Consider the following 12,354-nt stretch of genomic DNA (forward strand, 5'->3'; position numbering starts at 1 on the left):
AAGGTCGGGAAGGCAGAGGTGCCCGGATTGCTAACGCGATCTCGGGAGCGCCTGTGAGCGGTGCGCGGTGGTGCGCGGCGCTGACCCGCGTCCGGGCCGGCGCAGCATCCGTGACGTCACGGCGGGTGGAGGGGCGCGTCTGCGTCGCGGCGGAGGCTGAGCGCGCCGGCGGAGGCGGCGGCGGCGGCAGTGTGGCCAGCGCGCCTGGCGACGCCGCGCCGCCGCCGCCGCCATGCTGCGACGCCCGCTGCGTCGGTCGCCGCCGCCGCCGCCGCTGCTGCGTCTGCCGCTGCCGCTGCTCGTCGCACTGTTGGCCGCGCCGACGCCCGCCCTGCCCGACAAGATCGACAAGATCCCCATCGGTAAGTGCTCCGCTGGCAAATTTCTGCGGCCGACGGCGTCGCTATTACGTCAACGAACTGGACCGCGTGTCGGAACTCCACGTTGACTTTCGCACGTGATATGTCGGTAAATGCACCGTCTCATCTTGAGGACGAACACTGCGATGCAGCTGTTAGTGTTCCTCTGAGATAAACAATTTCTTACCATGGAATTACAGAATGCATATTCAGAACATTGTGCTTTAAAATATAATACCTATCAGCTTTTCAGCATCAGTGTTAGCCAGACTGTGCATTCTGAATATTTAAAAATACAAATTTGGCGCCGCTGTTGATTGAAAACCCACAAATGTAACCTTCCATTATTCTTATAGCTAGTTACCTGTATTTTACTGTTTCTACACGAACAGTTACAAAAAATGAAAAATAAATAAACATTTTTTTAGACGACAGTCCACAGCGTAAATGTTGTTGTTGTTGTTGTGGTCTTCAGTCCTGAGACTGGTTTGATGCAGCTCTCCTTGCTACTCTATCCTGTGCAAGCTTCTTCATCTCCCAGTACCTACTGCAACCTACATCCTTCTGAATCTCCTAGGTGTATTCATCTCTTGGTCTCCCTCTACGATTTTTACCCTCCACGCTGCCCTCCAATACTAAATTGGTGATCCCTTGATGCCTCAGAACATGTCCTACCAACCGATCCATTCTTCTAGTAAAGTTGTGCCACAAGCTTCTCTTCTCCCCAATCCTATTCAACACCTCCTAATTAGTTATGTTATCTACCCATCTGATCTTAAGCATTCTTCTGTAGCACCACATTTCGAAAGCTTCTATTCTCTTCCTGTCCAAACTATTTATTGTCCATGTTTCACTTCCATACATGGCTACACTCCACACAAATACTTTCATAAAGGACTTCCTGACACTTAAATCTGTACTCGATGTTAACAAATTTCTCTTCTTCAGAAACGCTTTGCTTCCTATTCCCAGTCTACATTTTATATCCTCTCCACTTCGACCATCATCAGTTATTTTGCTCCCCAAATAGCAAAACTCCCTTACTACTTTAAGTGTGACATTTCCTAATCTAATACCCTCAACACCACCCGACTTAATTCCACTACATTCCATTATCCTCCTTTTGCTTTGTTGATGTTCATCTTATATCCTCCTTTCAAGACACTATCCATTCCGTTCAACTGCTGTTCCAAGTCCTTTGCTGTCTCTGACAGAATTACAATGTCATCGGTGAACCTCCAAGTTTTTATTTCTTCTCCATGGATTTTAATATATTTTAGAAATATATTTTAGAAAATGCATGATAACTGCGCTGTAAATAATTTTACATATTTATTCACTTTCCAACCATCATCCAGAGAAAAGCAAAAAACATATCAACTTTCACATTTCATATATCACGCTACAGGCCAATGCTATACTACACGGCATATTACACTACACACAAGTACTAATCAGTGAAATATTGTGACTCATTTTTCTTAGATATCTGAGTAGAATGAGTCATAATTTCGCTGATAACTACTGATGTGTATCGTAATACGTCCTGTAACATATTTAAGTAGGGTGAGTCACAATAACAGTCTGATGAGTATTGATGTGTATCATAATACTCCTGTACTATGGCATTCCTCTGTAGCATGATATATGAAATGTAAAAGTTGTATTGTGTATTGTTTTTCCCTAGATGATGGTTGGAAACTGAAACCGGTCGGAGTAAATATGTTAACTTCAATACAGCAAAGTTAACGTGCGGTTTCTGAAACATAAACAGTTAGTAGGATGACGCTTGGAGGCGTATTATGCATTTGTCAGTAACGCACAGAGGAGAAGTAATACACAAAGGAATCCCGAAATAAAATATTTGCAGTCAAAAATGTTTTTTTATTTAAATCTGAAATATACGAAAGTCCTTTCGCTGTAGAATGACACCAATATTTCACAATAAACCCGTAAGGGACAGAAGTTTCATTATCATATTTTGTTGACATCCGCGATACAACACATGTACACGCGTTTTGGTGAAAACAGTGTGTTAACTAAGAGCTTGGTCAGCATTACACACGGTAAGTGACATGGTCTTTTTTCTTTCTCAGCCAAACAGACGGACACTTTATCCTTCACGCGATGTCCATAAAACATTAGTTTACTTTGAATTCTTGACTGAGATACACAATAAGAGACATAAGCGGAGCTTACGCGTTGCGTTCCGAGGCTACATTTCTCTGTAGCGACCCCAATATTCTAAATGGGTCATGCCGCGGAGTCTAAATATAGGGGGAAATCAACGTCATTTGTGCAAAAGTGGGTTAAAATGGCGATGACTTAGAAGAATGAGGTTCAGTTAGTAAAGTGACACCAAATTTGGAAAGAATGATTATGAACCATTCTTAACATTCCGCCAAGTGCAAGTAAAATTCCCTTCGAAACAGCCGTCAACGCAAATTCGACGCGTCTGAAGATCTTCTTCACTTGAATACGCGGAAAATTTGGTTTCAATCATGCCTCGAAGATGCCAAGCAATTATCGACGCTGCGAGAGACTGGACGTGTTATGAATTCTTCTCTATTTTTCATTTGTTCATATATGATGTATGTATGTATATGTTTGAACTTCCTTCCAAATACAAATTTCTGCTGATTAATCAGATCGTGATCTTGTTTAACGGACTATACATAGAGCAATGTTGTCTATAAGGCGCTTAATTTAAGACAAAATTACCTGTAACAGTAATGCGATTACTGATTTCATCTTCGATCTGAGTACGACGCATTAAAACTATTCTTGTCTAGATGAAAAGCGCCACGTGTTTATGTTGACAGCCACCCTTCAGAGCCGCAGATTGCTGGATTTTGTAGTAAACGCGATACCATTGCAGTTTCTCCAATGAGAAAGGATTTCGATATTACAATAGCACGGAATAAATGAGAGGTGACTAACTTTATTCCTATCATATAATAACTATGTTCTGCAACTTTCACGGAACGATGGTACACCTTTAGTATTTTCATTTCCGTCACATCGAATTGCATTCATTTTTTACTCATATTTTTTAAATTGTCGCAACGTGTTACAGTGCGGCGTTGCAATGGAAACGCATATGTCCGACAAAGTGTTGCACGTGTCAATAAATTTGCGTGAACGGTGACGGCACATTCCAGTGTGGGCGACGTACGTGGGTCGAGTTCTGAATTTCCAATAATACCGGCCGTATGGTCGCTGCAGTACCGGTATGAAATGGATATCGACAAACGCGAATATCTGTAGCGATGTAGAAAACTCAAGTACGATCACTACTAATATCATATGTCGCTATGTTTCGCATGCAATGCTGTTAAAAAGTTTCGTAGGTCAGTCAGGTAATTCATTCTACACGTTTGCTTTTCCAGCGAAACATAAAAATTGGAACGATGTAGCTGCTACGTTGATCTGCGGACTTGTTGATAAGCGGTATGTTGAACAGTGATTATTGAGGATAGCATTTTGACGTTTTCTGAATGTGGTCCAATATTGACCTAAGCATATTGCCACGATACCCATGATATCAGACTGTTGAGCAACTTTTCGTGGTACCTAAAACAAAAATTTTGCTCCATGATTATTTTGGAACTTCAGTGAAACATGAAACTCTTCGTCCAAGGAATGCCTCCACATGAAATTCAGAAAAGGTTGGCATCGACGGCGGAATAAAGGAACGGAATTCTGTTACGTATCCCATTTACAATGTTTGTTCTTCACCGATATTCATTACTTTTGATCCATTTTTTTTTTCAGAGCTGAAGTGAATACTGTCGTAACTTAATATTGCCGCCAGAAAAATAATTTTGGTATTTTCCCTTTCTCACCGTATTTTTCATTCGTTAGCGTAGTTCTATAACTACTTTGGCAGTAGTCTTTAGGTTCCACATGGTCTACAGGTATTAAGGTAAAGAGCTTTCGATACTAGTTTATTTGCAGCAGTTAAACGTTTCAAAATTGCATTCATTTTGTATACGTCAACAAGTGGCCTGGAAAGAATCAATTGCTTTGACCAATTACGTAAAAGAAAGCCCATTTGTTGCCCTATCTCACCTTTCTGTCGCGGTGCAAAGAGGGAAAGACCACATTTAAATTCCTAAAATTTAAGCCTCTACTCACAACCGTCCAAGCACATCATATCATTCATAGGATTGATTTTCTTTGTGTGAAAATTCATGGCTCTGAGCACTATGGGACTTAACATCTATGGTCATCAGTCCCCTAGAACTTAGAACTACTTAAACCTAACTAACCTAAGGACATCACACAACACCCAGTCATCACGAGGTAGAGAAAATCCCTGACCCCGCCGCGAATCGCCCCCAGGGGCGGGAAGCGAAAACGCTACCTCACGATCACGAGCTGCGGACTGCAAATTCATGCCGGATGGAGAAAGTTCACAATAACTGATGAAAAACTTCTGGACAATTAATACGTCCACTTGAAGCCATCGAAAGCCTCAAAAATTTTACATTTTTACTATATTTTTGATTGCCATTGTTATTTCCATGAGCTGACATACTTTGTTGTTTCCATTGAATAGGGCTCCTCACACTTTAAAGAGTGAACTCCATGCGCTGCAAGGGAAACAGACTTATATAGCCTCCATTCGTGATTCACTGAACATATCTGAGAACAATTCTTCATCTGTCAAACCAATCTCACAGAAAACGGAAACATCAGCTCTACTTTTGCTCTGAATTATCAGAAGGAATAAAAGACTCACGCGTGATATTTAAACATTCTATGAACGGCTGCTTCATATTTTCATTTCGACAGCAAAACTCACGCGTTAATTCAGTTATACAAGGCATCAACAATTACATGACAGAGACCACTCCAAACTATTCTTAAGCGGATCTAGTGATTTTGTGTAAGAATCTGTGAGCTTCACAAAAAATCTCACAGCAAATCATTTTTTATAAAACTGCCAAACGCAATTTTACTGCGATGCAGCCACTTTATAGTACTTCATTGTGTAGGTCTACAACAATATTTTGAAACACTGTCTTCATGGACGCTATGTGGTAGCCGCGAACGCTCCTCAAGCTAACACCGGGTTACAAGACGTTAGTAGTAACATTATTGTGTAGTTACAATGGAAAAGATCAAGAGACCTTACTTTTGAGAAGTTTTATGAAGTAGATAAAGAGTGGGTACATAAATTCGGACTCCGCACATCCACCAAAACGAGGACCTTAGGTCTTATTTATTTCACAAACGTAGATGTAGCCACAGTTCACATCCTAGGAGTTACACGACTGATCCTAAATTTTAGAGGATGTTTTTATCGTTACTTTGAGGTACAAGCACGTATCTGAAGAAACAGCTGAATGCTAGCTTTCCTCCTGCTGTTTTAGATTATAAGCTTTTTCCCCAATTCACCACACCACTTTGGCAATGTCTTTCCCAATCGGGCCACAATGTAGCAGTTTCAGCAAACATCCTCAGCATCATATCTGTACTTGTGGTAGTGGAAGTGGATTATTCATTGAGTTTTGAATGATTTCACATTTAGGTCTTCTCTTAACTCCTTGTTAGGTACGTCAGCTGAGATATTATATACAGCTTTTGATGTTGACTGAATTTTAGTTCCATCAGCTCTGTCAAGTATTCACGACAGCGGTTATCGGAATAGACAGGTCGGCAATCGACGAATATCGTGCCCCCTGCGAGCGGAGAGTGTAGGCACCCTGGTGATACAGGTGGCGCGTTTGATATTGTTAGGTCATCAATAAAATCACCCATTTAGTAAACCAACTATCAGCCTCCGTGATTACATTTCCTCTGTATTGTGCTGTGGTAACCATAATTTCTTACAGCTTAAAAGCAATACTTAATTATGTCGGAATTAAATAATTACAATCTCTATGAGGGTTCCATTTTGAAGAAGTATAATCGTCTGGTGTCGTCAGAAACATCGCCATAACAAACTTTGTCACTGCGAAAAGCACTAGACTGCAGTTCGAAACTTGTGACTGTGGCAACACATTTAGTAGCTAACGAGTGTAACGGAATCTCTTTTCTGGGTTATTTTTCATTCAATTCAAAGGCGCCTTTTTCGGACAGCGAACTATTGTTAGCAGTGACGGTGTGTAGTCGACTTAGGTTGTTCTGTCGACAATCATAATGACAGCTTTTACGTGAATATCAACATCAGTTAGGTGCAAAGCGACATCTGTTTATTTGGGCTGGTGATCCAGCCAGTAGGGGTGTGGTTTTTAGGTTTCCTACATCCCACTAGATAAATACAATGTTAATTCACGCGTCGTCCTCAGATACAAGCCACAAAAATATTTAGAAGACGTTCGCACACTTGCGCGTCGTGTTTACTGTAGCCGCAGATAGATTCGGTTCAGGGGGTGAAAAGAGACCGATGACCACAGAAGTTTAGTCACTCTAAACCTATAATTATCATCTTCCTCACTATAATCATCGTTATCACCATCACTACCACCCTCTTAGTTTGACAGTAACATTTAGGTGCGTGCTGCACTACAGCAGTGTCAAATTTCACATGAGTCTGGCAGTCTGACATCTCATGGAAAAGTTCGATATTTTTGCGCGTATTCCACCAACTGCTTTTGTTCTGCTATTAAATGATTCTCATTTGTGGCAATTTTTTTAGAGAATGTAGATATAACAAACCACAGTCATCTTTCCGTATAGTTGTACGAAACTAAGTGACGTGTATGTGAGACTGTGATATGAACAAGCACATGTTTGCACATTGTTCTTTCCCTTTGAGCTATCCAGACGAGCCCCACAACTTCCCTCACAGCTTAAATTTTTCGTTTTTATCTCCAGGAGAGATGGCTAGCTTGATAAACATTTTCTCTCCAAGAAAAATAAGAATTCGATGCTGACTCCCGGTACGACATAGAAATTTGATATTTCAAGTATCTTCACAACCGTGTGCACTCAGCTGCAGACTGAAATGTTTTTCTGGCTGATAGCAGATGTGTTACAAAATGGAGACGAAATTGAATAATGAATGCGACTGAACGGTTACCTTCAGTAAATTAAATTGCTCTGAAATGAGATAACTACTGCACGTTGCTGTTTTCTCTTAATAAATGTTAAGTTGCACGTATTACCCGAAATCACTGTTCATCAACTGTTTTCCGTTCACAAAATACATTCAGCTAAAGACCTTGTAGCTGCATAAAAAGAAATAGGCTAGGTTGCGCCTTTCCCACTTTGCAACGTCAGTAAGTAGTAAATGACACATACCATAAGTGCGTCGCGACTTCATCTCACATACGAGAAGAACACTGCAGGTTCCATAGTCTGATTTTAACGAGACTTTGCTCAGTGGAAGAAGAATCAAAAGAAGCGAACCCGTGTCTCGACTTATCGATAGATACTCGACCTTCCTGAGACAATGACAGTCAAAGTTTTCGACGTAATTTAGATGTCTTTTAACATACGATAGTCGTAGCAGAAATGGTGGCAGAGTGTCTAGCGTCGCAGCCTCTCACTTTTGCGCCCCGTGTACGAAACCCGATTACTGTTATTTTTTATTATATAATTTTTTTCATTTGCCTATATACGTACGTAGAAAGTTACTACACAAATGTTTCTTATCAGGTTAGGGGATGCAAAGGGGGCTACATTAATTGTATAAAAACTGGGTTTCTTAATAAGTACTATAGTCGTACTATTTGTGTCTGTTTAGTACCTGAAGGGGTTACAATCTTTTTAAATTCTCATATCGCTATATTTCATTCGTATATCAATTCTTATATTAACTCTTATATTAATTCTTATATTTTATTCTTATGTTTTTATTCAGGAGGATGTGGTGCAAGGTCTTAGATGATATAGATCGTAGAAATATTGGAAACAGAAATTTCGGACACCAGAAGCATCACACGAAGGCAAGTTCGCCACAGAATGAATCTTACTCGGGAAAGAAATGTCGTTAACATAGCTGAAGATTCTACGGTCGGCCGGGGTGGCCGAGCGGTTCTAGGGGCTACAGTCTGGAACCGCGCGACTGCTACGGTCGCAGGATCGAATCCTGTCTTGGGCATGGATGTGCATGATGTCCTTAGGTTAGTTAGGTTTAAGTAGCTCTAAGTTCTAGGAGACTGAAGACCTCAGAAGTTAAGTCCCATAGTGCTCAGAGCCATTTGAACCATTTGAAGATTCCTCGCGTTGGCAATAATTTTGAGCCAAACCGCATACAACGGATCTCTTTAACGAAAACTGGGGCTTATAGTTGCTCATGAAGCAAGACACGCTGCATGAATTTCACGGAAAACAATTCCAAATAATTTTCTAATTCTTTTAGTTCTTTCAGCAGACTTAGAGTTAATAGCCGAATAAGAACAACTTAGTTTCAGCACACATCGGAAAATTTTCATGTATTAATATTCTGCGGATATGGATAGGTACACGAAAAACACAATAAGAATAGGTTTCGAACACGGGGCGCAAAAGTGTTAATCTGTGACATATGCCATCTCGCCATCGCTTCGGTTGAACTGTTTACTCGGTTAAGGGCACATAAATTACCTCAGAAACTGAGCATCTACGGATAATCCGAGACACACATTCGGTTCTTTTGACCTGTCTTCCACTGGGCGACGTTCCCGGAACATTGGGTTATGGTATTCGCCGTGTTGTCCTCGTTAGGCGAATTGTGTGCCCAAGGTGGCAGCTGCGTTAAAGTAAGCTTTCATTGATCAGCCTAGTGTTGTGTCTGTGTTGTTGACGATGGAGTCGAGACAGGGCAGAGGGTGAATGCATCTATCGGCTCATAGTCCTCTGCTCTTCTAAATCTACGTCTCCTAACATATACACTAACTGTATAATGCTGGAGGGTAACCCGTCATATGGCAGTATAGGCTAGACACGGTCTGCTGTAGTGGATGGACCAAACCCAAGTCGCTGGTAGCGTGCATATAACAATTAAGCAACTTATCACTGTACACTCTCAGAAGTCAAATTTACAGCTTTTACCCTGTCCAGTCACATTATTGTAATCACCAGTCAAAATTGGAATATCAACTTTTGCAGTGTACATGACGTTCTGGAAGGTACCGGCAGGGACGTTGAGCCATGCCGACGCCAGTGCAGTAAATGTAAATGTCGTGTGACCAGGTCCTCCCGTCGGGTAGACTATTCGCCGGGTGCAAGTCTTTCGATTCGCGCCACTTCGGCGACTTGCACGTTGTTGCGGATGAGATGATGATGATGATTAGGACAACACAACACCCAGTTCCTGAGCGGAGAAAATCTCTGACCCAGCCGGGAATCGAACCCGGGCCCTTAGGATTGACATTCTGCCGCGCTTACCACTCAGCTACCAGGGGCGGACGCCTGTGCAGTGGCCTGCTGCGTTAAATATCTTCATTGAGAATCTGTAGTGCGAAGAGCCCGATCGAGTTTATCCCAGAGATCCTTGACTGGGTTACAACACGGGTCTTTTGGTGGCCATGTGAATTTTGTAAGCTGATCCAGGTACTTTACCAGGTGCGTGACTTCTAGCATTGTCCTGCTGGCAGATGCCATTGTGCTCAGAAAAAACGAACTGCATCTAAGGGTGGGTATAGTTCCCAAGGATAGATGCGTACTTTTGTTGTTCTACTGGGCCTTCCATAATCACGAAATCACCCAGGGAATGCCACGAAAACTTTCCCAAGATCATAACGCTCCCTCTTGGTTGCAGGATGTTTGCTTTCAGATGTTTCAGACGAACACGCCGACGGCCATCAATACCATTAAGCATAAAACGTGATTCATCCAAAAAGGCCATCTGTCGCCACTCAGTGGAGGTGCAGCCTTCATCGCTAATGAACCGCAGTTAGCATGGGTGCCTGAAAGAGGGCCTGTTGCGGATGCACAGAAGCAGCAACATTCGCTGAACGGTCATTGAGAAGACACTGTTGGTAGCCCCTTCGTTCATCTGGGCGGTCAGGTGCTCAACAGTTGCAAGTCTCTTCACCTGTAGACATCTTCGGAGCCGTCGTTTCCTCTACGTCCCGTGGTGTACCACAGTTGCCTCGAGCCAGTCTTGGATGGGCCAGTTTGATATGGACTTTAACCGCGGCGGGACGCCAACAATTTACAGATTTAACCGTTTCAGAAATGCTTCCATCCTTGGCCCCAAAGTCGATTACCACGTACTCTTGGACCTATGATTAATCGCCACGTTTGCGCATTACGGCAACGGCTCCGTTATTTCCCTCATCCCCCCTGACACCCTTTATCTACCCTACATTGCTGGTGCTACTACCTGTCGTCTTTGAGAGTTTATTGGTCGTTGACGTCGAACAGTGGCGGTGGTCACATTAATGTGACTAGACCTTGTATTCAGCTGCCCTATTACTGACTTCACTAATTCGTTCCATTACACATCACGTCGTAATAATAATACTAGATACAAAAGAGCGTGTGTAAGTAAACTCTACACAAACTGACACTGTCCAGTAATCTCTAGACGTTATTCACGATAGACTGGTGACATTATTTACATCAGGCGAAAACACTAGATCGTTCATCAACACAGTTATTTTGTGTGGGCGACAGAATGATCATAGAACTAGCTCAGAGTGTTGCTACTCCTGTCTCATGAACTGCTTATGTATATTCACACGGTAAGTGATCCTATTATATTGCCATGGGGCATTCCCTAGAATGCTTTTGCTCAATTTGAACATTCGTTGTCCACTACCATTATTGGAGCCAGTTAAATAGTAATGATCACATAACACACTATTGTTATCTCGGTTAGCAGACAACAGCGAGAGACGACAATTACGCAACGAATGGACTTCAAAAAGTAAGTAGGCCGAAATCGAAGTCTCACCTGCATCTTCACTGTGCACGGTTACATGGACGAGCAGTGTTTTATTTCGGTGTCTTTCCTGAACTTGCCAAAATGCTTCCGCACCACGTCTCTTTCCTTAGAGTGCTTCATATTGTTCGAGAGTAATGGCTCCCAAAACATACCAATGTAACGACTAGGCTGTAATCATGTATATTCCTTTTATAAACGGCAAGTGAGTGAATAGCTTAACTGTCCTATCTGAAATACTTATTGCTATCAACAACACAATGAAGAGATTAAATATCACCCGTTTAATAGAGTATTGGTCCGGCTTAGCAACACAATACAGCAGCGATTCTGCGTGGCGCGATTCGACACGTTCTTGGTAGAAGGTATGTGGTCACGCTATTCACGTAAATTACGGGACGACAGTTCGCGAGCGTGGAGCTTCCACGCGATAGCATTCCTCATCGCACCTATTGTGTTTATATCAGCGATGACATCAGCATGAGATCGCTGTCATGCTACTCAAGCCACTGCATCACGATCCTGGCGTTGTGACACAGGCAGTTATATTGTTGAAAGATGCCATCTCATTATGGGGGAGACGTCAAGCAGAAAAGTATGCAGACGGTCCTCAGTAATATTCAAATAGTTCGCCGCTGTCAGGAGGCTTTCTATTACTATCATAGGTCCCGTATAAACCCAGTACGTATGCCACGTAGCAAAGCCTTCCCCCACCAGGCTGCTCTCCTGACGCTGTGCATGTTTCGAGCAGCTGTTCGCCTGGGTCATGTCGTATCCGTACATTACCATTGACATTTTGTAATAAGAAATGTGATTAAACGACCAGGCAACAGGTTTCTACTATTCCATGGCCTTATCTCGTTGTCCCATGCCTATTGTAAACGTAATTGTAGTTTGGTCAACATAAGATCACGCAGGGGAGCTTTTCATTGAACAGTATGAGATGAACAGCGTGCTCCTAAACGACTGTGCCTGCCCAGCTTTGTAATTGGTCGCTGTATCTGCCACGGATAACCGCCTACGTGGCTTTGCTGAGTGGGCAAGCCTCCGATCTCCACATTCAGTGATGAATACCATACGTACAACACTTAGTCACCTAATAGTGATTTCACCGTCTATCAACCACCTCCATAGGTGCTCACGACTGTGAACAGCCGAACAGTGTCGCTGTTT

The 12,354-nt window shown here is 42.5% G+C and overlaps 1 protein-coding gene across 1 annotated transcript in view; it reads left to right on the top strand.

Moving 5' to 3' along the window:
- Positions 1–240: 240 nt before the first annotated feature.
- Positions 241–12,354, top strand: part of LOC126481362 (glutamate receptor 1-like) — a 1,387,178-nt gene continuing 1,375,064 nt past the window's right edge. The window contains exon 1 of the mRNA XM_050105062.1: positions 241–362. The gene's annotated coding sequence lies outside the window, so the exon portion shown is untranslated. The remainder of the gene's footprint in view (positions 363–12,354) is intronic.

Source organism: Schistocerca serialis, chromosome 5 (genome assembly GCF_023864345.2).
Source record: "Schistocerca serialis cubense isolate TAMUIC-IGC-003099 chromosome 5, iqSchSeri2.2, whole genome shotgun sequence".
Classification (NCBI taxonomy): Eukaryota; Metazoa; Arthropoda; class Insecta; order Orthoptera; family Acrididae; genus Schistocerca; species Schistocerca serialis.